The sequence below is a fragment of the Trichomycterus rosablanca genome, chromosome 13 (assembly GCF_030014385.1).
Source record: "Trichomycterus rosablanca isolate fTriRos1 chromosome 13, fTriRos1.hap1, whole genome shotgun sequence".
Taxonomy (NCBI): Eukaryota; Metazoa; Chordata; class Actinopteri; order Siluriformes; family Trichomycteridae; genus Trichomycterus; species Trichomycterus rosablanca.
Genome location: NC_086000.1, coordinates 20,870,304 through 20,896,610, shown reverse-complemented (window position 1 = coordinate 20,896,610; position 26,307 = coordinate 20,870,304). Strand labels below are relative to the sequence as shown.

The 26,307-nt window shown below is 38.8% G+C and overlaps 1 protein-coding gene across 4 annotated transcripts in view; it reads right to left on the bottom strand.

The window, feature by feature from the left end:
• LOC134325793 (neuronal PAS domain-containing protein 3) overlaps positions 1-26,307 on the bottom strand; it is a 305,263-nt gene that overhangs the window by 75,438 nt on the left and 203,518 nt on the right. The window lies entirely within an intron of this gene.

Sequence of the window (26,307 nt, the reverse complement as noted above, 5' to 3'; positions counted from 1 at the left end):
ATTATCCTGAAACATTTTGTAGTAAAGAGCATCTGTTGTTGTTTTTTGAAAAAAGCTTTGAAGTAAATGGGTAGAAAAAGACAGAAATTTAATGTTACCAGTAAACAAAACATGGTTACCCAGACTCCCCCAATTTGCAGGAACTGAGTCTACCTGGACAAGATCAAACTGCATTAATGAGGACTGTGCAAAAGCTCCTAATGCACGCTCTCTCTCCCATACACACACACACACACGCATCCAGACGCCTGCCCGCCCACACACACACACACACACACACACACACACACACACACACACACACACACAAACACAAACACACACACACAGACACAGACACACACACACACACACACACACACACACACACACACACACACACACACACACACACACACACACACACACACACACACACACACACAATTAATAGCAGCAGGCAGATGAGAAAACACTATCTAGCACAGCTTAATTTGAAAACAAGTTAAGTGAGCAGCCTGGGGATTGGTGCTTGGTATTGAAAAATCATATAGTTGTAGGTAATGGACTGTTTGCATTCAGGGGCAGGAAGGCAATTACTTAGCAACTCATTAAGGTGGCAAATTTGTTAATGCACTGCTAAACACGCTCTAACCAACTGCCGATTTATGTTAATCTAACTACAGCTGTCTGTGCTACAGCAGGAATGCACTTGTCCACGGTAAGCAGCAGATTCTTTTAAGCATGCAACACGGACTACATCATGCATTTTGTATGGATGATGGGCGTGAAGAACTCAAACAGAAATCTGAATGAGAAAGTGTGCATGTGAGTGTGTGCTTCTGCTCAGTGCACCCTCATTACCTGACCCCCGCACCGCCAGCTGTGCTCCATGCCAGGCTGAACAGACACTTGTGCCCTAGCTCACTGGGGCAGAAATCTAGTGCTCCATGTCAATGTGCTATATAAAATGATGTGTTATGTTCGAATCTGTGACTTACAAATGTTTATTTATTGTGTCTGTTCAGTTAAAAAAGCCTTTTGCCTAAAAGCCTCGCAATCATAAGTCTGGAACACCATACAACACATCTGTCTGTCTGTCTGTCTGTCTGTCTGTCTATGTGTCTGTGTGTTGTACAAAGTAAACTGTCTATTTCTACCATCAACATTTACATTTACATTTCCAGCATTTAGCAGACGCCTTTATCCAAAGTGACTTACATTAAAGTTACAGTATACAGTCTGATCAACTGAGGGTTAAGGGCCTTGCTCAAGGGCGCAGCAACCTGGCAGTGGTGGGGCTTGAACCAGCAACCTTCTGATTACTAGTCCTGTACCTTAACCACTAGGCTATGGCTTGCCCCATCAAAAAAATAGCAAGATTTTGATCAAATAAAAAAATTACATTAACAACCAGAAAAGTTAACTTAATGACCAAAGGTAATAAGTAGGGCTGTCGAAGTTAACGCGATAATAACGCATTAACGCAATCTCAATTTAACGCGATTTAAAAAAAATAGTGCCGTTAACGCAAATTCTGTTTGGCCCTGCGAGTCATCCGTAGTTCATGTTGAGACTTGCCACCGTTTTTCATTTGCGGTTTGTTAACATAATGTAACCGAGCGTCGTAGTGATGAACTCGCTTAATAAAGAAATAAATACACGCTATATTCACATATTGTCGGGAGCAAAACTCTTTATTAACTCCTTCTGTTATGGTACCGAATAGAAGACAGCTAGAGTCCTCGCGTTAGCCGAGCATGCCAATTACATGCACTATGGAAGCCCCAAAGGGTCAAAACACACTCACTTCGTGTAGAAACGTCCATCAAATCATTGTCACAATACAACATCAGAAAAGTCTGTTACAATAACTACACCTTATCCCACCTAAAGCACCGCTGATCTACAATGATAGATAGATAGATACTTTATTAATCCCGAAGGAAATTGACAACTGCAATGTTTGCTGATGGAGAAATTTTAACCTACAATCTGACATATATACAAAGTCAAGGGTCTCTGCTGGATAGTATTACTGCCTAGTATGTGAGTGAATAAAACTCCCTTACAGTTTTCTCTTGTCCCAGCAGTTTTCAACATAAGTACATTTAGCATAAAATGTGTTCACCATTTTAATTGTAACATTTCACTTAAAAATCCTTGTTTTCTTCTTTTTTTTTAAAATGCGATTAATCGCGATTAACTACATGAAATTCTGAGAGTAATCGCGATTAAAATTTTTAATCGTTTGACAGCCCTAGTAATAAGACAACCAAACATCATATTCGTATGAGCTCATTAAACATCTAAATACACAAGTCACTAAATACATAAGTCACTATGATAAAAAAATGCATACAGCACATCTCATATTTTGTTCCCTCAGCTCTTTTTATCCTGATCAGACACACTTCTGACAGTCTGGTTAGATATATAACCACCCTATTTAAAATTTGTTGGCTGTGTGTAAAGTACAATTTCTTGATAAGGTTGTCCTGTTGCAACATTTAACTGCAGCTACCATTTGCCATGCTGATTGATGGTTTTGCTTTGTCTCAAAATAATCTTCCTTCTTCAGTTTTACATCCACAATGGAGGGCAGCATGGTGGCTCGATGGGTAGAACTGTCGGCAAGAAGGCCCCGAGTTCGATTCCCAGGTGGAGTGGTCCAGGTCATTTCTGTGTGGAGTTTGCTGTGTGTTCTCCCAGTGTCTGTGTGGGTTTCCTCCAGGAACTCCGGTTTCCTCCCACAGTACAAAGACATGCAATCGAGGTGAATTGGAGATACAATTGTTTATGAATGTTTGACAATAAAAGACTCGAACTGATGAATCTTGTGTAACCAGTAATTACCTGTCCTGTCATGAATGTAACCAAAGTGTGTGAAACATGACATGAAATACTAATAAATAATAAATAAACATACACAATGAGCAGGTTCCGCTGCCAGCATCAAGGCCACAGAGCACAATCCTATCACTGCTGTGCTATAAAAAATAGGGTTCAGCTCAACTTGTACTCTGCATAAACTTTTATTTTACTTTTATGCATAATTCTGGTCATTCTAGCCAAATATCTCTTCCAAAAGGCTATTTCGTTGTCCATTTGTCCAAGCAACAAACTTGTATGATGAACTTCCCCACTGTAATGTTAGTGGCTCTGTCAAATGGGTGCATTTAAAGTTTGTTTGGTTGGTTATTAGGATTTTAAGGTCATGTTTTGCACTTTTGGTTACATTCATGACAGGAACGGTAGTCACTCATTACACAAGGTTCATCAATTCACAAGGTTATATTGAACACAGTCATGGACGATTTAGTATCTCCAATTCACCTCACTTGCATGTCTATGGACTGTGGGAGGAAATCGGAGCACCCAAAGTAAACCCACGCAGACACAGGGAGAACATGCAAACTCCACATAGAAAGGACCCGGACCGCCCCACCTGGGGATCGAACACAAGAACTTCTTGCTGTGAGGCGACAGTGCTACCCACTTAGCCACCGTGCCGCCTGCATTTAAAGTACTGTAGATCTTTTAATATGAGCACAGGTAAGTCAAGCGTCAACAGCCACACATTTATTGAAATGATGAGTTAAGTGAGCATATGTAATGAATTAAAAGCCATTCAGTGTTTAACCTAATGTGCTTCTAATAAGATAAATATTTTTATGTAATGAGTTTAAAATGGCAGATTTCACGCAGCATTTAGATAGAACAGGTCCTTTACACTGGTTTCTATGCTTGCTTTATGTATTTTAGCAGAAGCAAATACGCTTTAACTTTTTGAATAATAGCCATCATGCACCAGGAAGAATTGGTAAGTGAATAAACAGCAATTAATATAGTGACCGCATTAAAAACACAATATTCACTTGTGCTTTATTTAAATAAACTGATGAGCAATACTACTGCTATTCTCTCCATAGCTGTATAAATCTATATACTAATTATTATATAAATTAAAATAAGACTCCCTGAGCACTATTAAACACTGATGCAGTAAAGTCAAACTGCACAAGAACCGAGCCGAAAAGAATACACAAGCCTGCTGTGCAGCACCATCTATACGGTTTACCTTAGCTGTGGTGCTGAGGGATAATACATCGCCCCGAGCATGCCCAGACCCTCCACTGAGAGCTACCCACAATCCTTCTGCTCCGGTTCCACTAGAGCAGCACTACAGCAAGGCCAACATGTCACTTTGCACATCGTGTCACTCTGCACAGCAGCAGTCTGGGTAAATGTTTACATGTGGATTTAACAGTGCACGCAGGCAGAAGGAGGGGAGAGGCGTCTTGGCGGAAGCTCATCTGGTAGAAAGCAGCGCGGGGCTCTGCAGAGGCTACAAGGGTCTCATAGCACGTTGGGAATGAATCCGTGCTCATGTCTCAATTAGCAAATAATTAATGGCTGTGTCGAAGCAAATTGCTAGGCTCTGCAGCTGCACTTGTTATTTACTTTCACCAAATGGGTGAGCACTGAAAAACACAACAAACAAACCCCCAAAAAACTAAAGTCTTCATCACATCTGTTTTATGCAAATTAGAGTGACTTTACTCTGGGTATTAAAAATGCTTGCAATTAATTATTAAATATTAACAAGCAATTAACATGTTAAGCGGCATATAATCTTTTAGTTAAAAAGTGCTGTGTGTTCTGAACATGTCTAAGATTATAATTGTTGTTGGAGCTGTTGGGTCAGTACTGTGCCGCTAAATTTAATCCCTAGACACATTACAATTATATTATTATAGTGAGTAAAAACAAGTATTCAACGACTTTTGTTTTTGTTATTTGATATATATCCAGTACATACACCGATCAGCCATAGCATTAAAACCACCTCCTTGTTTCTACACACATTGTCCATTTTATCAGTTCCACTTACCATAAAGAAGCACTTTGTAGTTCTACAATTACTGACTGTAGTCCATCTGTTTCTCTGCTTTGTTAGCCCCCTTTCATGCTGTTCTTTAATGGTCAGGACCCCCACAGGACCACCACAGAGCAGGTATTATTTGAGTGGTGGATCATTCTCAGCACTGCAGTGACACTGACATGGTGCTGGTGTGTTAGTGTGTGTTGTGCTGGTATTAGTGGATAAGACACAGAAATGCTGATGGAGTTTTTAAACACCTCACTGTCACTGCTGGACGGAAAATAGTCCACCAACCAAAAATATAGTCCCATGGGCAGCACCCTGTGACCACTGATGAAGGTCTAGAAGACGACCAACTCAAACAGCAGCAATAGATGAGCGATCGTCTCTGACTTTACATCTACAAGGTGGACCAACCAGGTAGGAGTGTCTAATAGAATGGACAGTGAGTGGACACGATATTTAAAAACTCCAGCAGCGCTGCTGTGCTTGATCCACTCACACCAGCACAACACACACTAACACACCACCACCATGTCAGTGTCACTGCAGTGCTGAGAATGATCCACCACCCAAATAATACCTACTCTGGGGTGGTCCTGTGGATCCTGACCATTAAAGAACAGGGTGAAAGCAGGCTAAAAAAGTATGTAGAGAAACAGATGGGCTACAGTCAGTAATTGTAGAACTACAAAGTGCTTCTATATGGTAAGTGGAGCTGATAAAATGGACAGTAAGCGTAGAAACAAGGAGGTGGTTTTAAATTTAAATTTACACACAACGCGTTTTGACTTTGTACTTGAAATGTGGGCTGCACAGGTGGCACAGCGGTCTGTTACACTAGCCTACCACAGCTGTGACCCGGGTGCGAATCTTAGCAGGTGCTGTCGGGTGGCCGGGTGCCTACACAGACATGTCTGACTATGTTTGGAAAGGGAGAAGGATGGCCCACAATGGACTGGCTTCATTTCCTATAAATAAGCTTCACCTGCTACACATAAGCCTTATTTGCTACACATTTGCTAGATTACAATGGTTTGCAAACTGATGTGTATTCACCTAGCAATTGATTATAAATTATTTTATATGGGTAATCCTTAAAGAACAAGAGTGCAGTGATTAAAAGCCATAGCAGTAAAATATGTTAATAAAATAAAAAAGATAATTAAATGCTAAAGTAAGTTTAAGGCCATTTAAAATGTATATATTTTGTGTGCCTCTAGGCTGTTTTGCTTTTCCCCAGAAGTCTGGTGTCTTTACATTATAAACAATAGAAGCCATACAGCAGAGAAAGATACAGCATAGTAAAATAGCACTAAAGCTACTGGGAGGGACAGGGTTTTAGTAAGAGATTGTTAAAAGTGATACTAGGAGGAATAGGCACCACGAACCACAGAAATGAGGATAAAGAGAATAGTTACATTCAAGATCAACCGTCTCTGCAGCATGACTTTACCAGCACATTTAATGGCTTCTTAATGTAAATTCAGCAGTGGGGGAAAAAAAGAAAAGTCTGATATGGGACCACACTTGCTTGGGGAGCTAGTTAAATGATTCAGGGGGAAACTACGGCTTTCATTTAGGTTTATGCCCTCCGGTCTGTTTATACTGGTCGATACACTTGTCTGAAGAATATAATGGATTAGCACATCATTCAACAAAGCGGCGGAAAGGCAGACTGGGGGCGATGGAGAGAGAAAAGTAAATTACAGTTAGCAGCCACAGTAGGCCATGCCCTGAGCAAGGAAACATCATATCAGCGCGCAACTCCTATTCCGCCACCCATCCTAACACACTGGAGAAAAGAAATGAAAGAGGATATAGAAATAATATTCTTGTAGCAACATAAAACAATTTTAGAAAATAAAAACAGACAGTGCTGTATCTCATTCTTGTGTCATCGTTTTTATCTGAGCTCAACATATAATAACAATATGGAAATACACACCAAAACCTCTCCCAAGGTCTAACTCTATAAAAACAAAAAACAAAACAAACAAATATGGAAATACTGACATTAATAAAATTAAACATAACTATTAATTTCTATTACATAGGTATTCTAACCATTCATTTACTCAGCTGTGCAGTACAGGGACAGAGGCAATGTAAATGAGTCCTCCATCTTATCTTAGCAGCGAGCTGGGTTTTCCTTCAGGAAACAAATGAGAAACATTGCTAAGGGTACTGAAATCTCTCTCTCCCCTGGTTCCATTAAAAGAGTATCGACCGAAAACCCCGCTGCTCCCTGCTCCAAAATGCCATGATAATCAGAGAACTTAATAAAGCCATTCATTTTCATGGGTAGAAAAAAACTGGTCACACAACTATTCTGTTATATAAATATAAAGGAGCCAAAAGGATGAAGAAAAGATATACAGACATACAGTACATACACTACAGTATATGGACACTATATAAAGTCATGGAATTCAGTCACTAATAAATCATAAAATAAAGCAGTTGTAGCCAAGTGGTTAAGGCTGCCACTGTTGGGCCCTTGAGCAAGGCCCTTAGGGACGTTACAGTCTAGCGGTTAAGGTACTGGAGTAGTAATCAGAAGGTCATTGGTTCAAGCCCCACCACTGCCAAATTGCCACTGTTGGGCCCTTGAGCAAGGCCCTTAGGGACGTTACAGTCTAGCGGTTAAGGTACTGGAGTAGTAATCAGAAGGTCATTGGTTCAAACCCCACCACTGCCAGGTTGCTGCTGTTGGGCCCTTGAGCAAGGCCCTTAACCCTTAATTGCTTAGACTGTATGCTGTCACACTACTGTAAGTCACTTTGGATAAAAGCATCTGCTAAATGCTGAAAATGTAAATGTATTGGAAAAAATATGCTTCTAGCTTTGCAACAGTCTAGGGAGGGCCCTTTCCCACACTGTTCCACCATGACTGTCCCCCATGTGTCTGCAGTTCAGATCTGTGTTCTATATGGTGCAGCTTGAAGAGGAGACCAAGGACTGGTGAGCAGCTGAAAAACTTCAACAATTAGTGTCCTCACTTCCCAAACCATTAAAAAGTCTCGTTTATAGGAATGGTGATGGAACACAGGGGTAAACATGCCTCTTTTCCTACTTTTTTTTAATGTATTTTGCAGGCATCAAATTTTATTTTATTTATTTACAAAATACAATGAAGTTGATCAGTGAAAAAACTGCAAATCTTTTTTTATAATTTTATTAGTTAAATAATTCGAGAAAATGTACAAATCACAGTTTTTATTGCATTTTACAAAATCTGTAAAACATTAAACTTAAAAATGGATTTGCTGTACGTTTTAAGGCTAAAATGCTAAGTGAGCAAAATGTTTTTGGAGGTCAAAACAGAAAGGCAAAGTCTCTGAAGTAGAGGCTATTGCTGTGTCTCAAATCTCAGACTATATATTTAATAGTGTCTGAATAGAAACATCGTTCTTGGCAATATTACTTATATTTTATTTATTTATTTTTGGATGCAGCCAAATAAGTAAATGACACTATATTATTTTAGTTTTCTTACAACTATAGTTTGTAGAACTGTGGTGTAATGACCCTAGCACCCAGACAGCTATTGCAAAATTTTCTGCTATTTATCATATTGATAACATTCCTTACTAATATGTTTGGAAATAAAAAACTCTCAATAGCCTACCCTAAAATCTACAGGTTTGCTGATTAGTCAGTCATTCCACATTTCAATTCAGTAAATGTTTGTTTTTGTAAGTACAACTTCTGCTCTCATACTAAACAGGACAGTCGCTGCCAGTATATTTCCCAGCTGTGTAATTTAAAGATGAACATTTGTGCCGCGGCACAAAAACAGATCTCATTTGGTGAAATGTGAGCTTATTAAAATCTACTTAATAAACCCTGCTTAGAAACGGCTTTTTAAAGATCACTGACAGTCGTCCTTATAGACGTGTGATAATAACTATATATCTGTAATCAGTAAGGGACAAACTGTCTGCAGGCCTCAGGCTGAATGACTTTTAGTGACATCACCTTTAAAACAAGCCTGTTTTTTTTATCACAGTGAAGTTAAGACATTTAAGCTCATAGTGCCAGGCTGACTGATCTGTGACCTTGAATGGTAAAAACAAATCAAGCCAAATGTGTTCATAATTTATACCCACTGGCCTGAGAAGAATCTACACTGCTCTGGTAAGTATAGAGCAAATCTGTAGGGCCTGAAGAACAGTATCCTAATCTCTCCGGAGGATTCCTCTAATAGCTGTTGACAATCACCCTTTATAAAAAAATTGCCTTACCCATTTAGGGCTCATCAGCACAATGAGAATAAAAAGAAAAGAATGACATAATCTACATGAAGAAACAACAGCAAATTAATTAAGAAATTAATAAATCTATGAACATTTTTTATACTATACAGGATAACAGACACATGTAGTTAAGTGGTTAATGTTTTATTTTACACATAACTGAAAAGAGAATTTTTAAGTAAAACTGCTCAATCCTTTCAGTGAATTTCATAAAAAGATCCAATCTGTGTCTTAAGCCAGGATGCTAGCGGATGATTACTCTTTTATCTCATGGGACACTTTCCTGCTAGGATCCCTGAATATATACAATCTGTAATGCATTCTCAAATAGATTGTCAAGTCCCCTATTTCAGTATTTCTTGTTGCATGTCGAATCTTGAACTGAAAAGACTGAAAAGAATGCCATCCCTGGCAATATATCAGCCGCATGTCACAAATAAAAATGTTGTTGACCTTTGCATGTGCGAAAGCTACAGATGCTAGATGGGATGGATCTCTTTTTATATAATAATACGAGATAACTATTATTTATTATTACAGCTGGTAGATTAAAAGGCTAATAGGAGCAGAAAGTATAGCACATTTACTGTGGTTACTAAACATAATGAGTTCACAATAAGATCTACATACACAGTGATCAGCCTAAACTTTCCAGTTCCTTGTGGAAGTTTTATTTCAGTAAAGTATTATATCAGCATTCTTTATACTCCAGAAATCCAGCCTGTTCATGCATTCTGTTCCTCTCGGATTGTTAACAAATGGCTAAACCAAAATAAAAGTCTCACCGAAGGGATAGGCCGAAATTGGCAGGCAGCTGCTCAGGCTTCCCAAAATGACAGCTATTTGCACTTAAATGAGGGGATTTGTGCTGGGCCGAGCCATTACCAATACGCCGTATGTGAAACCATGTCTTTATCCCGCGTTATTGAGGAGGGAATGAGATCTGCTTAGAACCACGTTCTCGGTTTCTTGTTTCCTCTTTCTCTCGCCTGGCGTAGATGGGATCCACTTTCCATCAACATGAATAAGGCCGACCTGCGTCATGAAAATCTCTGCCTGTATTAAAGTATTAGAGTTAAAACTGTACAGAAGGTTCCTGACCAGCTTAAGCTGTGGCTACTCTAAGAGAGACTTATTCAACTAAGAGACAAGTTATGAGTCGTACTGATATAAAACACCATGCTTTGAAAAATTAATTTGCTTAATTAGCAATATTGTTTTTGGAGGCCAAAACAGAAAGGCAAAGTCTCTGAAGTAAAGGCTATGGCTATGTCTCAAATATAAATATATGTACTGTAGTCCATCTGTTTCTCTGCATGCTTTGTTAGCCCCCTTTCATGCTGTTCTTCAATGGTCAGGACTCTCCCAGGACCACTACAGGGTAGGTATTATTTGGGTGGTGGGACACTGACATGGTGCTGGTGTGTTAGTGTGTGTTGTGCTGGTATGTGTGGATAAGACACAGCAGCGCTGATGGAGTTTTTAAACACCTGACTGTCACTGCTGGACTGAAAATAATCCACCAACAAAAAATATCCAGCCAACAGTGCCCTGTGGGCAGCGTCCTGTGACCACTGATGAAGATCTAGAAGATGACCAACTCAAACAGCAGCAATAGATGAGCGATCGTCTCTGACTTTACATCTACAAGATGGACCAACTAGGTAGGAGTGTCTAATAGAGTGGACAGTGAGTGGACGGTATTTAAAACTCCAGCAGCGCTGCTGTGTCTGATCCACTCATACCAGCACAACACACACTAACACACCACCACCATGTCAGTGTCACTGCAGTGCTGAGAATGATCCACCACCCAAATAATACCTATCCTGTGGTGGTCCTGTGGTGGTCCTGTGGGGGTTGGTTCAATGTGGGGGTCCTGACCATTAAAGAACAGCATGAAAGGGGGCTAACAAAGCATGCAGAGAAACAGATGGACTACAGTCAGTAATTGTAGAACTACAAAGTGCTTCTATATGGTAAGTGGAGCTGATAAAATGGACAGTGAGTATAGAAACAAGGAGGTGGTTTTAATGTTATGGCTGATCGGTGTAGTTTAATAAAACACTTTCAAAACAACTCTGGCTACATCTTTATTACTAGTCAAGTTCTAATGAACTAGTTTTAGGATTTATGACTATGTAATTAGCAGGCTTGCTGGCAAAAGACCACCTAGAGCTTGGCTTACAAGTGTACTGCCAACAAACTCTAAATGTACACGACTTGACTGAATGACCTGATTAAGTATCTTTAAATGATTAACAACAGGTAGCACAGTGGTACAGCATGTAGCATTTGTGCCACCCAGCTCCAGCTTTAATTCCTCCCTCATGATGCTATCTGTGTAGAGTTAGGCTCTCAACAAGACCCGGACCATGATAAAGCCGTTACACAGATAAAGAAAAAGATAAACTGCATTTATAAAGCTGGTAAACGTGGAATAAAGAAACTCCCAGAATTCTGGTGTGACTACAGATTTACACTCAAAATGTGTTCATTAATGATCCACAAAGCTGAACTAATTTGCACCATCACTCACTGTTCCTCACTTGTTATGAAGCAAATAACATGTTTCCTGTTCTTATTCACATGTTGTGTCTGATAAATGTAAGCGGATTGAAATGTGCCTCTGGGCCAGCAGCAGATACCGGCCCCGACATTCCTCTTCCTGAATGCAGTGCTATCAGAACGGAGCCAAAAGGATGAAGAACAGATATCATACACTCGGCAAAACAGAGATGCAACTCCGAGGCGGACTGAAGGAGCACGCTCATTCTTCATCGGCGCTCTTCACGCCGTAGCCTGACTGTTTATTTTACCCCTTTATCAGTCCTGAGGTGTCGGCATACTACTCTCTCGATCCGCTCCCAATTCTGTGTATTGATTCATTACTAATTATCCATCATACAGGCCAGAGTGCGCTGTGCATCATTGCAGGTGCTGCTTACGATAATGGATGGATGAAGTTATCATGCTTGTACACAAAGTGGCAGTGACATTTGCAAAATCCTCCGAGCAAATTTCTTCTTATCTGCTGCTAGTTGCTGTACAGGGGTGTCTGCTCATAGCACGCTCATCAAGTTTAATAATTAAGTCTCGTTTGTTAAAGTACATTAATCCAGATGTTTGTACCGAAATGTTTAGAGAAGGAAAACTTATATAGATATAATTATGCTATAGATACTGAGGTATAATTAGAGTTAATTTGTAATTGTGAAAATCAGTACTTAGAAATAAAGCTTAGTATTATTTATGGACTTACGGACAGCCTTGACAATTTATTTATTTATTAGGATTTTAAGCTTTACTACTTTTCAACCCTCCCAGACCAAGGGCTGTACTCAAAATCACATATTATGCACTAAATCGCATTTCAAAGAATGAACAATGCCAAAAGTGCTCAACTAAAAAACACACTTATTGATGCACTGTTTCATCACAGCTCCATTTAGACCATTTATGTCTGAACTGGCCAACCAGTAATTTTTTCCCCCACTTTATTTTCATGTTTTACCTTTGATTTATCCTGGCCAGGATCACCATGGGTCTGGTTTTCCTGGAATGCAGTACCATACCCTGTGATGCCAATCCATCGTGGTGCCTCAGCCTTTCCCACCCCTGAGACATAGCCAGTCAGATGCTGGAGTGGCTGATAGCAACTCTGGGGACTCAAACCCTGGATCCCAGTGGTAATGAGTTAGCGTAATTTACTGCTGTGACACCTGAGCGCTGGATGCACATAATTTACATTCATTTTGTGCAGCCAATAGTACTGTATGATACTGACCAAAACTTTAGTTTCTTGCTTTTGTAGCACTGTGGGAGACATTCATCAATTAAATTTAATCTGCTTTAAAAGTCTACATTTTCAAATGCATGATTTTTGTTAGCTATTAAAGCTTGTCCTTATTATAAAGAGAGTGGTCTAGACTGTACCAAGAGCAACTACTCACAAACAAAATCACTAAGAGGTAAATGCCACAAGTGATTTAATCTGAATAAGCCTCAAAGAACAGTAATTTTAGCGTCTGTGTAGCACAGATCCTAATACTGATAGCTACATATCTCTACATTTTAAAGTGTCTTGACATCAAACACAAATAGTTCAATACATTGTAATTCAAGTAGGTCAGCACGTGGCTTAATTTAATAATTTTTTATAAATTTCTCTTTCATTTTTTTTTTTTCAATAGATTTTTTTAATAATTTTTTTTTCATTTTTCTTATTTCCTCCATGCCCCCCAACTCACTGAAATACTCTCATTTCCCTTGGTGTTAAAGTGGTAATAGAAGGGAATACATGGTGTCCATGACTGCATGCTCCTCTTTCAGAGAGGGTCAAATCTCATCTATTATTCTTCATGGCAAAAGTTGCAGGGCCTTATCGGGTCTTGTTATATCCTTATATGATGGGTTTCCAGCCTCTAATACATGGTAGAGATTACAAATACATTTTTTTCTTCACATCTGAGTGGAAATGCCATGTTGAGTTGTCACTTGTGGCTTCAGTTGAAAAGGCCATTACCCGTTTTGTACTAAGCAAGTAGAGAATGCATTTTTCTTGGCTCTGATCTTGTAAGCTACAACCCCAAATCAGAAAAAGTCTGGACATTGTGGAAATGCTACAAATCAGTGTTTTTAAGACTTACTTTGACTTTTATTTCATTGCAGACAGTAAGAACTCATCTTTATTTCATTTGTTTATATAAATCCATTTCTACACGTCAGGCCTAAAAAAGTTGGAACAGTAAACCATTTACCACTTTGTAATCTTGCCATTCCATTTCACCATACTTAAAAGACGTTTTGGCACCGAGGATACCAAGTGATTTAGTGTTTCAGGTTTTATTTTGTCCCATTTTTCCTGCAAACATGTCTTAAGGTGTGCAGTATAGGGTTGTCTGTCACATTTTTTGTTTCAATATTCTCCACACACTCTCTATTGGGGACACACCAGGACTTTTTTGGGGAAGCAATGCCTTTGTATTGTGTGCAGCATGTGGTTTTGCATTGTCTTGTTAAAAACTGCATGGACGTCCCTGGAAAAGATGTTGTCTTGAGGGCAGCATATGTTGCTCTAAAATCTTTGAACTTTTCTGCATTAATGCTGCCATCACAGAAGTGTAAATTACCTTTGCCAAGAGCACTGACACAGCCCCATAACATGATAGACCCCGACTTTCGGACTGGTCGCTGATCCATGTGGGCATCTCAACTATTTATGAATGACAGTTCTTGATAAAGTGCTGCCTATATGGTTTATTTTATTTTGTGCTTACTTAGTTTGTCTTTAATTAAATTTCATTTGAAGAAATCAGAAAGCCCTGGATAAGATATAAATGTTGTCTGGAGACTGGCACCAAAAATAGCACCATATCCATTACCAATAGCTGTGAAATCTTGGCTGTAATCCCTGTCTCCATTTCTTTATTTAGGATCTTATTCATATCAGAAATCCCTGTGTCAGCACATCAAAGATGAGATCAAAATGATCCACCATCAGATATTAATAATGGCCAGCAGACATCTGAAATGAGAGTGACCGTATCAGTCTGGAGATGAGAAGAAGGACAGGGGGAAATCTGGCCACTGTGCTTATCAAAGAGCCATTTAGAGATGGGTGATAGCAGTAAAGCTAATATACACTCAACCACATGCCACTGCACACAAGTGACTGAAAACAGATCCAGTGCTACCCGCCCAAGCCTAAACGGATCATTCTGCCATTTTGGGGGCAAGATATGGTTCAATCGGCAATGAAATGCAAAGAAACCTTTTATACAAGTTTAAAATGTTCAGATTTAATCAAACATTATTTTTTACAAAAATATGTATAAAGTTTAAAGATACAGCTGTGTGTGTTGGAAATCATTTGTGTTAGTGGATGTGAGAGCCATTTACTGTGTTGTGGATTTCATATTGAATGGATTTAATTATCTTTTTAAAGCATCAATCTACAAGTATTCAGAACCTTTGCTGTGGCACTACAAAAAGTCTAGAACCCAGTAGAAGTCCACCTGTTATTTAAATTGACTGGACATTAATTGCAAAGGGACACACCAGGATCTGTAGGGGCCCACGATTTACATACACTGCACTGTCAGAAAAATACAAGCCTGATGTCCATGGAACTGTCTGTGGATCTCCGCTATCAACTTGCAGGGCAAGAATATAATGTATAGGCAAGTTAAATATCAGGGCAAGGACATAAGACAAGGAGCACTGTGCCCTCAATAAGTTTAAAATTGAAGGTGCTTGGCATAACCTTGAACCCTCTTACAGTTGGTCACCTGGCCATTGAGCCTCCCTATCATACATGAGTGGTAAGACCTGAAGATGCCAGTTCACAGATGTTCTCTCCAATCTGATGAAGCTTTAGAGAATGTCCGTCAAGTACGGAATGAGGTGCTTTTACAAAGTAATAAAGGGGCTAAATAAATGTGTAAATAAGATAATTAAGTTTTTGCTTTTTAAATAACTTTCAAAAAATTATAAAAACATTTTTAAATCATTATCATGGCTAATTAAGTATAACCTGATTTAAAAGCTATTTAAAATCAAATCTACAACAGAAGAAAGTGTGCAAAAAGCCAAGGGGTCTGAATACTTTCCAAATTCAATGTAAATTAACAGCATTTTAAAATTCAAATAAAGAAGTAGTAATTATAGATCATGTATAACACCATTGACATTAGTTACACAAATACAAACACTTGTGATTTTTACACCATAATGATAAAACACCCAGATTTAGGCTGTGCTGGACTTATAAATATGGTATTTTTTTAAGCTACTACAAACTACAGCATTATTACCTAAAGCATTAGCCAGTGATGCTAATTGAGTGTTTAATGCAAATTTTTATTAAGGTGGAAAAAAGTATAAACTCTTAAACAAAGAATATTCTATGAAAATTAATAATGAATGGTGACAAAAGAACAGAAAGTGATCTCAAGTTTGGTGACCTTGACAATGTGCTACCAACCCATCTGCTCAGGAGTTTCAGCAGTCCCCCTGTATCTCCCAGACGGCCTTCCTTTCTCCTGTTCTTTTCACTCTGTCTGTCTCTTCTCTCTTTTTCCTCTTTTACTGTCTGTCTTAGACTTATGCTGACCTTGAATTAGTTTCACTTTGTCTGTATCACAGAATTTATAAACATCTGAAGGACTAAAGCTGGTCCCAGATCAGAAAACTTTCTTTCAGAAGGTTAATAATTACCATGTATCACTACTCTGAATTTTGCTATCACTACAGAATCATTTTCCCATGACTACAGCGCTGTCTAGAGTTAAACAATAAGCATTGAGGCTATTCTCTGTGCTGGTATGCTGTCCCTAATTGATATTCATCCAGTCATTAACAGCCCCGGTTGACTGAGATTCTTGCAGATTGTTTTTTCTATTGTTTTTGGCTTGATAACAAGATGAAGAATGCGAGAACTTCAGCTCCCAAAAGTATGGCGCCCTCTGAAACCTTGACATGCACAAAGACAGGCATGCAGACAGGCCCGCAATGCCGAGAACGATAAGGTGACCCGAGGGATTGCTCAGATTATCTCCGTCAAGCACTTGGACACAGGACAGTCAAATGATGCCTCATGCAGTCATTTTAAGGGGGAAAAATCTATTTCTCTGCTGAATCAGTATTTGCTTTTCAAAGTGCCCTTGTATTCCATGGGTGGGAGCATTTATTAATTTAAATTTTAAGAATTGATGACGTTTTAAGCAATGCCCCCGTAAAAGCAGTTCGCTAAAGAGAACCTTCCATTTTCTCTACTTTTAATCTGAGAAACTTATCCGAGTCTGCATTTAATGCTTAACGAGCAATACCTGTTCATTAGTCGTCCACAGAAAGAAAATCTCAGTTGATGATCACAGTTGTAAAATGTGTATGGATTATTTACTTTCCCATAACATATAACTTATTTTTCTATTAATGGTCAATTAAAAATACATTACAGAACACAGAAACAACACTGGGAATTCAATTTTGCAGGCTATAAATCATGTGTGCATGATGGTTTCCTACAGTTTGATTCCTTTAGGCTAGTGGTGATTTCTCATAGTCAGCAATAAGTAAGAAAGCTGATGTTCTTATGAAATGTACTACAGTGCGCTGTACTTATACTGCAATAATAATACATATATTGTTGTAACATGGTAAATACACTTTTAACCATGATTCAACTGTATTTTATTGTGATACTTTATGGTAAGTACAGCAAATATGTTAATTTACCCTTGGTCATGGTGCATCTACAGCCCATCCATCTATCCCTCCTTCTATCCATCCATCCATCCATCCATCCTTCTTTCCTTCCAACTATCCATCCATACTACCATCCTTCCTTCCATCCATCCATGCATCCATCCATCCTACCATCCTTCCTTTCATCCATCCATCCATCCATCCTCCTATCCATCCATCCATCCATCCATCCATCCATCCATCCATCCATCGTAATTTTGATTGACATTCGCCTGAGCTATGGGAAGACCATCACTATGGGAAGGTCTAGAAAGCTTTGTAAATATTGTAGAAAGCAGATTATACATTTTCTCAATCCAGGAATGTCACTTGAGGCAACAAAGTTCATGAAGCAGAGGTCACATTGCCAGGGTTAAAAAGCAAACCAAAACTGTGCTAAGACCCTGGGCTGAGAGGAAATTTGTCTGGATGGTTAGATGGTTAGAAATTTGTTTGGATGTCAGAAATTAGAAAGTGCTTAAAGCAGGTGGCACTGTGCACAGTCAGGGGAGCTTTATTTCAGCATGGGATTGGGGGCTGCTGGACAAGAAAGAAGACCCTGCTTCTGCCTATGGGATTAGCAACAAACTTCAGTTAAACTTTTTTTTTTAAAGAGGATCATCTGATTCACTTTCTAAGATTTTCTAATCACTATGAGGAATTGAATGGACATGCCACAAGTTAAAAGAAATTATGGACATTTTTCCAAAAATACAGAAATGCTGTACATCAACAACATCTATTGTACAACATCGTGTGCATATTTCTGACCCAGCAAATTTTGTTATATTATTAAAAAATACACAATAATTAATAGATTAAATAATATTAAAGGTAATTTATAACAACTATGCATTCCGATTCAGTCACAAAATTAGGACAGAGGACAGAGGTGATACTGTTATAGCTGTTCATTTGTGAAGTACAAAACTGTAACCATAGGAACAGAATCAGTTTTAATGTAAACCTGTCTCAAATTCTGACAGCAAAATAATACCATTAATCTGGTAGTGCAGATCATGAATTCAACACAAATGCATTTTTCCTTCACTCCTCACAGATATTTGTTGCTCAGATAATCATATTTATTCTACTCAAACCATAGTCTCTTTAAATCTTCTGTAAATCCTAACACAAACTCTCAAAAAAAAAAAAAAAAAAAAAAAAAAAAATCACGTTCTCTAGGTTAGAGTGTTAGTATTACATATCTCTATTTTTTTTTCTAACAGACTATAGACTCTATATGCTTTAAGCTGGAGCAGGGGCGCGGGGGTAGTGTGTGTAAGGTGGGGGGCAAGAGGTACTTGGAGGTGTCTCAATTAAACATGACCTTTTCTGCTCCCTCTCTTTCCACAATTCAGCAAGCCTGCATGCAAATACTGACCCTCTGCTTCCACTGCATCATAAATAAAATAGAACTTATTATCCATTTAGTACTGTTCAGCCATTCTGGCTTCATGGCCAATAAGATCTTCTAGCAGACGTAATGCTGTTTTGTAAAGCTTTAGGAATGCAATAAACTGCACAGGTTTAATATAATGTAATCATACTTGTATAGTGTGTAGCATGAAATGTAAAAAACCCTAAACTTAAAAAGGTAAAGACTGAATCTTTGAAAATGTTTTAATTTGAAGAATTTAATGTTACCCCTTTTGCTGGAATCACAACATTGGAGCTGGCATGAAAAATGAAAAAAAAAATAGCATCATTTTCTATCTTGTCACTGCCAGGAAGTCCTATTTTATGTCTTTTTCTAAGCCATTCCCCAAATTAAAAGAAAACCCTCCCCACATCTGAACATACAACTAGCAAACAGAAAAACTAAATATTGAATTGACAACCAGTACATTCCATTTTTTAAATTTCAGACAAAGCTAATAAAAATGTAGCACTAGGTGTAAACATTTAGAAAAATGTGTAATGGGATAGAGGATACATGGCTAATTTCCTCACAAAGCTTTAATAGGATAGTCAGGCAGATGGCAATGCTAATATATTCAATATCCCCTCTTTCTGTTGCAGGCCATGGGTATTGGGGTGCAGGGGGGAGTGAAGATGGGAAGGAAATAAAGGGTCAATATGGTTGGAGAATTTGAAGATTAGATGGGTTTGGTAGCAAAGGGGTTTAAGACCTCATGACAGTTGGGTGGTGGTTATTATGCTTTATTTAATTATGGCTTCTGCTATGAAGCTACATGTCACCCCAGTTGTACATTAGATTTTCAGAAAAGTTGGGACAAAACAGGAATCTGTGATTTGTTAAATCCCTTGATGCTTTATTTAACTTCCAATGCTTTTACTTGATCAACTTGATCAAATGTTGTAAATATGAACAAATTTAGAATTAGATGCCTGGAAGACACTCAAAAAAGTTGGGACAGAGGCGATTGGGTTTGTAGATACAGTGTCACAATATTTAACATAATTCTTTTTGAAACATTACTTTCCTAAAAATAAATATATATATATATTTATAAATTATATGTTTCTAAATATTTATACTATTCTAATATAATAGAATAGTATATAATAATATAAATTATTATTATTACAGGGCAGTTGTAGCCTAGGGGTTAAGGCACTGGACTAGTAATCAATAGATCACTGGTTCAAGCCCCACTACTGTCAGGTTGCTGCTGTTGGGCCCTTGAGCAAGGCCCTTAACCCTCAATTGCTTAGACAATATACTGTCACAGTACTGTAAGTCGCTTTGGATAAAGTCATCTGCTAAATGCCAAAAATGTAAATGTAAATGTAAATTATTCATTCATTCACGGTCTGTTTTACCACTGCTTTTCCCTGGTGAGGGTTATGGTGGATCTGATTAATTGGACAAAGAGTAGGAAACACCCGAGACAGGTCTCACACAGACACACACACACATACAAACAGGTAGACTGATATTCTAGGATTTTGTATAAAAATGAAGAAGACCTTAAGGTAATTCCTAATTCCAATTCTTTTGCTTAGCCCGCTTTTCTGTTTCTAGATGTATCACACTAGCAGCAGCCAAGATGGCAGATGACACGACCATAGCTCAGGTTTGATCAGGTGCTTTTTTTTTTTATCATAAAGACAAAAAAAAAAGTGTGTGCAACACTGGACGTGTGGCAACAAAAGCAGAGGAATCACAGTAGATGACAAAGCAGGGCTCTTGCTTCAAAAAAACGAGGACTCATAAAGCATTGGCGGTGCCAATTCAAATAGAAGGGGCTGGCTGCAGGCGTTCCAAACCCATCACCAGCGCCAAACAAAACTGATACAACTGAGAGAGGACAAATTCCTCCACCATATGGTAGATTACACACAGCCCTCAGATGTCACCGAGAACAGTGATGACATGCTTCCAGCGACACGGAAAGGGTTAAACCGAAGCCCTCTGCAACAGACGAGGACTCGGATGCTATGTGTTTTCCAGATGTATCAATTTCCTTGGATATTCAGTCCCTGCAAGTGCATATGCTCTACTGGCAGGGGTGCAGGCTGAATAATGGCCACCTTCCAAAAGCTAATATTCTTTTGGCTGGAATAATGCAATTATTATTTTCCTAGCCATCAGCCCTGGCATACAATGCCATCTGTTACACCAGGCAAACATACACATCTCCATTTAGAAAACAGACAGCTGCCCAGTCACAAGCTGTACCTCAAAATTAGCTGTGCAGGGGAACTGCAGGGATTCCACTGACCCTGCAACAAGGTCATACAAACCCCTCGTCCGGCTCACGACCGTTTAGCGTGCTTATTATTTCGCAAACCACGTAAAGATGGCCTAAGCGGCATGATTATATTTCTGCCAGTCAATTTGTGCTGTGGGATAGCTTATTGAATGGCACTACTGCAAATCTGGTGATTAATCTAGAAAGACAGCAACCCATCCATCACATATTAATTATTGGAAATTAACTAATCATTCTGCTCATAAGCCAAATGCTGAAGAAGATGGCCGAGTAACTAAGACATGAGACTATTCTGGCAGCATATGCCTTTTTACATGCAGAAGTAAAATGATCATGTCTATTAGCCCTACAAAAATGGTTAAATGACCATCTGCTGGAGTAAATAATAGGAGCAGAAGTCGCACTGCTTCACCCACTGTCAAACACAAGCCTTATTATCAGAGGAATCTGGAAGCGGGAGTCACAAACGGCAGTGATGAGAGCGCCGGAACACATCCACTTCCTTCAGTTCGACCATGCAGTGTGCATTATCAAATAGCTAGGGGCATCTGCCAAGGTTGTACACGATCACAAGTGTCTGCGATACAAGACGAGAAGCTTGTTCGTGCTGTACAAACCTGTTAGGTGCTCCAGTCTGCACACATTAATGTAACACAAGATGGTCAATGGCTACAGAAGGAAAAGCAATTTCCCATCACTCTCTTATTCGGCTTAGGGGAGGTGCACAGGAAAAAGGTAGAGAACACCGTAAAAATGTTCTGCTGCATGCACGGGCTAAAAGAAGAGTGACTAGAGATACGGCAGACGCTGCTATGAGGAAAATTCCTAAACTTGAATGACATGAAATTTTATTCACACGTCTTTATTTTCACTTGACTTTTTAAATCATTTTCTGCTCTTCATTACTTGGCTGCAGATCCTTCTCACTGGAAGAATTCAAGTTCTGAACTGTCCATTTTATTAGCTCCACTTACCATATAGAAGCACTTTGTAGTTCTACAATTACTGACTGTAGTCCATCTGTTTCTTTACATACTGTTTTAGCCTGCTTTCACCCTGTTCTTCAATGGTCAGGACCCCCACAGGACCACCACAGAGTAGGTATTATTTAGGTGGTGGATGATTCTCAGCACTGCAGTGACAATGATGGTGGTGGTGTGTTAGTGTGTGTTGTGCTGGTATAAATAGATCAGACACAGCAGCATTGTTGTGTCCACTCACTGTCCACGCTATTAAACACTCCTACCTAGTTGGTCCACCTTGTAGATGTAAAGTCAGAGACGATCACTCATCTATTGCTGCTGTTTGAGTTGGTCATCTTCTAGACCTTCATCAGTGGTCACAGGACGCTGCCCACGGGGCGCTGTTGGCTGGATATTTTTGGTTGGTGGACTATTCTCAGTTTAAAACCTCCATCAGCGCTGCTGTGTCTTATTCACTCATACCAGCACAACACACACTAACACACAACCACCATGTCAGTGTCACTGCAGTGCTGAGAATGATCCACCACTCAAATAATACCTGCTATGTGGGGGTCCTGACCATTGAAGAACAGCATGAAAGGGGGCTAACAAAGCATGCAGAGAAACAGATGGACTACAGTCAGTAATTGTAGAACTACAAAGTGCTCCTATATGGTAAGTGGAGCTGATAAAATTGACAGTGTGTGTAGAAACAAGGAGGTGGTTTTAATGTTATGGCTGATCAGTGTATCTTACTATCCACCACCATTGTTTCTCAGCTGCTGTAGACAGGATACTTTATCTAATATCAAACACACAAGAAAGGGTGTGATTGAGAGATTAGCTCCTTTACTGCAGCTAGAAGCCTTTTTTCTTCAGTGTGTAAAAAAAATGTGGGTCTGTGAGTGGATCTGGACACTCACATGATTAAGAATGGTGCTAAAAGGTCATGCTATCGACTGTGACCCAGTGTAACGACTGGGCTATGATTCAAGACATAAATGTCTAATAGTCTCCATCACTGGCTCGTTGTGTATCGAGGCCAATACAGTGCTGCTACAATAATAGTAGAGATGTACCGATCGGGGTTTTTGGCACCGATTCCGATCTCCTTTCAGGGATATCGGCCGATAGCCGATTCCGATGGGGGGGGGCTTGGCAAATTTAGCAGTAAATAAAGTACATCAAACAACATCATCAGACATATTTCATTAGTCTAACTGACCACACACACACGCAGGTTTAATGTTATCCAGTTCAGTCTGAAAAAAACTTAAAAAGAGCCTTACAGTGAAGATAAACCGGAGCAGCGCGTGTGTGTGTGTGTGTTTGTGCCTTTAAGAGAAATGATCTGTTCACTGTATCGCTTAAAGTGATTCACGAGTCGATTCATTTTCCGCGAAGCGTAAGTTTCTCTTCTCAGTTATCTCTCCGTGTTTACTGTTATTAATTAAATGTCGTGGTTTTAAATAAACACCAGCTACTACAGATCATTTTGTGTGACTCTCTTACATTAAAAAGCTTCATTAAACTGCTATTACCACAGATCTGTAACCGAGTCAGACTCGTTCCGTCTAAGGAGCTAAAAGTTTTCTGATGATCCTAAAAGTTCAGCAGATGATCCTGAACTAACGAATTTGGTAATGAATAAACTTTTGCCTCTGATTGGCTCTGTAACGTTTTCTGTTCTCATTTACATCACAATTAAGAACCACTTACGATTTACCAAAGTGAACCAGGAGTTTTTATAACGTGCTGATAGAATCGACTCAGATGTGACTGGGTTAAATTATCTTTTTAAAGTAAATATTTCAATCAGCAAAATTACATCATATGTATGATGCACAACGTTAATGATGTTATTTTAGGTCATGAAGAGCTTTCACGATGGTTTCTGTACGATTGTTGACGAATTTTGATGCGATGGTTGGTGCTTTGTAGCTCAAAGTCTGGATCAATCCACTGAGCTGTTAACTTAACGTGATCTTTTATATATCACACGATCGGATCGGCTACATTTAGGAAATATCGGCCGATCGCCGATAGCATATTTTGATAAAAAATCGGCCGATACCGATTCATAGCCGATCGATCGTTCCGTCTCTAAATAATAGTGTAGAAGTTACATCACACAAGCATGTCATAGAGCACCCTGGGGTGCCACAGAATTCACAATATGGTAATCAATTGTGATTTAAATAGACAGATCAGACAAACTTGCAAATTTTCTAAGTTTGTTATTTATGATGTAAATAATCTTAAATGCAGGCAAACTAGGTAAATACACAAACTGCTGCTTTATGTACCAAAGTATCAAATGTTTGTTCAATTCAGGCATTTTTTTTATTTTGTGTTATTTAAATAGCCAAATGTTTGTTTTTTATTGATATGAATTCAAAGGCCAGTTTGGTCCATTAAATAATTAATCTGTCAATGCTATAGTGTAACAAATAAAAAGCAATCAACCATGTTCTATTCAAACCATTAGATTTTTTTGTGTGAAAATTTAGATAAAGGGTCAATTTTTTTTTCTATTTTATTTATGCATTTTCTCCCAATTTAGCGTAGTCAGTTTGTCTTCCGCTGCTGGGGGATCCCTGATTGTAGTCGAGTTGGGTAGATTGCTGCTCACGCCTCTTCCGACCCCATGCAGCCGTTTTGCGGAACCCTTTTTCACCTATGCATTCTGCACAGGCGCCTCTCTATTTGCCAATCAGGGTTCTTACACAGCGTTTGAAGACGGTCATCCCGCCCCTAGCAGAACCATGTCTGCTGCAGGCACTGCCAATTATGCCCACTAGATGGTGCCCAGCCGACCGGTGGCAATGCACAGTTTTGAACCGGGGAGTTCAGAATCTCGGTGCTGGTGTGCTAGTGGAATATCCTGCCGCACCACCTAGGCGCCAGAAATTTTTTTTTTAATTCTAAGTGAAGTTATTATTTTACTATAGGGTAGTGGGTAAAATGTCTAGTATAACAGCAGTTTACCATATAGTGTGTATGCAGTGTGCTACGTCACAATTATAATACATGGATAAATACAGAACTCCAAACAATTGGGTTAAAACGATGTAAAAAAAAGATCCCACCTAACAAAACAAGATGCTCTGAAAATATTACTTCAAGATGTTAGAGAATTATGCAGTGTAATTTTTGGATTTTTTGACCCATGAATGGATTTATACTATTATAAAACATTGTGAAAAGTTGTAATACCAGTTCTAATAGTATAACAAGTTTCTGGCTTTTCCCTCAGTTTTTCTGTTCATCTGCATGAAACATGTAAATGTAAGAATCACTGTTTTACTATATAAAGTCATATAGCATCATAAAGTAAAAGAGCCTATGATGGTCCAGTATGCAAATACAGACAATACAACCATATTACAAAAAAAAATTCAGAGTGAGGCCAATTCCAATTTTCATATTCATAAAGTCAGACTTTCTAAATGTTATTACTTTATTCTTTGTCTAATGTTATTTTCATCCAGAAATGTCTAGTTCACTCTACAACATGTGAGGTAAACATTTATCAATAAAAAATGTCTAAAACCATTTTGCTTTTATCAGAATGTTGTAATTTTTTTAAAGCTTAAAAACTCTAATTTAATTAATGTTTAAATAATTAACTGGTTGTACATTTTTGGGCCCTAAGATGGATTATCAGACTATAAAGTTACTGGCAATTAAGATGAGGACAGGATCAGCTTAGCCGTGTAAGATAATAAACTCCACTCCTACTAAAGACTTAACAAGCCCTTTATCAGCAGGCCAAGCTCCTGACTGCAGATAAAACCCACATTAAAGATAAGTACAACAAATTCCACAAACTTTGGGGACAACTAATCAATTATTTGATAAAAATCATCAATCAATTAATGCAGAAATAAATTAGAATTCACCTTAGCCTGCTGCAAATCTCTCATTCATTTAATCTTCTAATCTGTTAGAAAGCGGGTTGTTTTAGTCGTTGGCTGTTTAAAGTAATCCCACCTAAAGCAAAAATATTACATCTACTGTCTACTGTCTTTTTTAGCAATCCGATGCTGGCGAATTTGAGCAGAATATCGTAGGTAGACTTTCAAAGCCGTTGCTATCCGCTGACTTCTTCATTTACTGCTATAATACACGCAGCGTCCCATTCCAGTCTCACCAGTTCTCAAGGTGGAGCTCAATAAGACTGAACTGTGTAGAAAATCAAGGTCACAAGCTCATACTCCCTCTTCCCCAATCACCTCCATTATTCATATTTACTCTGGCCAGTAGTAACAGGCTGTAATAAGCAAGCAACT